This window comes from Amblyomma maculatum, chromosome 7, assembly GCF_055883805.1.
Source record: "Amblyomma maculatum isolate TAMU_Amacu chromosome 7, ASM5588380v1, whole genome shotgun sequence".
Taxonomy (NCBI): Eukaryota; Metazoa; Arthropoda; class Arachnida; order Ixodida; family Ixodidae; genus Amblyomma; species Amblyomma maculatum.
Genome location: NC_139350.1, coordinates 123,258,742 through 123,260,310, shown reverse-complemented (window position 1 = coordinate 123,260,310; position 1,569 = coordinate 123,258,742).

Below are 1,569 nucleotides of genomic sequence, written 5' to 3'. Positions count from 1 at the left end.
CGGTCGAGGGTTCGATCCTCTTTTCTGGCGTAGTCGTTTTTTTTCTGTTCTAAGAATTTGTTCCTTCAACAATTTATGTTGATGACTTGCGAGGGCAGCCCGGATAGCTCAGTCGGTAGCCCATGGACATGATCATGTTATTGAGCCTGCACAGTATCTGGCGATTCAGAATGGCTTTCAGGCATGCAGACGTTGATGCGATGTGCGTGTGTGCGCGCGTGCATGTGTGTGGGTGTGCGTGCGTGTGTGTGTGTTTGTGTGGAGTAATGTTCTTGATGTGTAAAATGTGTTCTTTATTTGTAAAAAGGATAGCCCAGTCAGTAGAGCGTTAGGCTTTTAACCTAACGGTCGAGGATTCGGGCGTAGTATTTTTTTTTTTCTGTCCTAAGAATTTGTGCCGTCAACAATTCATCATCTATACGGCGTGGCGCTGCGCATGCAAAGGTAAGCGCCATACTGGCGTCCTGATCTTGCTAAGCGATGGCGTCGTTTTAAATGAGCATTCTAGTAGCAACGCTCAATATCAGGGGTTTGCCCTCCAGATGGAGGCAAAGCCAACTGTTGCGACTTGTTACAGAGCAGGAACTAGATATTGTAGCGGTGCAAAAGACCAAAATCGAGAGTCAAGACCAGACCTACAGTATGGTGCGCCCTTTCAGCAGTCGATATGATGTTTGCTTGTGCCATGCGGCAGGGACTTCGGCAGGTTGTATGCTTTTGATTCGCCAATCGTTCGGTGCGGTTGTGGAAAGCGTTGTGACCACTGATAGCGGTCGTTGGATTGTCTGTAGAGACTTTTAGTATAGCGCACACAGACACACGCAGAGGAATAGCGCACGCCAAAAATATCATGACGCGCACTGCGCATGCGCTATACGATACCCTAGACCGAGCTCTTTCGTACGATCGGCCAGCGTACGCCGAAACTTGAGTTTATCAAGGCCAGCCCTCACGTACGATGGGAGATCAGCGTTGACAAGATGGCGGCGTCCAGGCCGCCCGCTTCAGAGTGAATTTGTCTCCGTTACCACGTTTTTTGGCACGCTGCCGCTTATGAATGGCACCCGGTGTCTTCGCGTTTCCTCGTGTAGCATTCAGCTCAAATATTTAGTGAATAATTTGCTTTGTTTTTTTATTTTGAACGGCGGCAGCGCACTCCCTAAGCCTGACGAGTAGCGTTGCTTTGTTGGCATGAAAACACCATGAAGCGGATCGCCTTGGCTTTCTTCTTTCTTTCTTTTTCAAGTTTAATAGCAAACGAAAGCAAATGAATAGACCGTTAGGCTTTTAACGGTCAAGGGTTCGAGCCCCTGTTCGGCCGGCGCGCTTTTGCTTTCTTTGAACAATTTGAACTCTCAACATATTCCTTTTGCTTCTGCCTGTGTCTCTAAACATGTTTAAGATGGAATTATGCATAGAGTTTGCCACAGTCTTGCTCAGCATTTATCGCCAATGAAACTCATGCCCTGAGAATAAGAAACCCGGGGGAATAAAAATCAGGTGCAAGTGTTATTCGCATTTAAGTACCAACTCGCCCATTACACCCATGTACTTCGTACTAACTAAAAT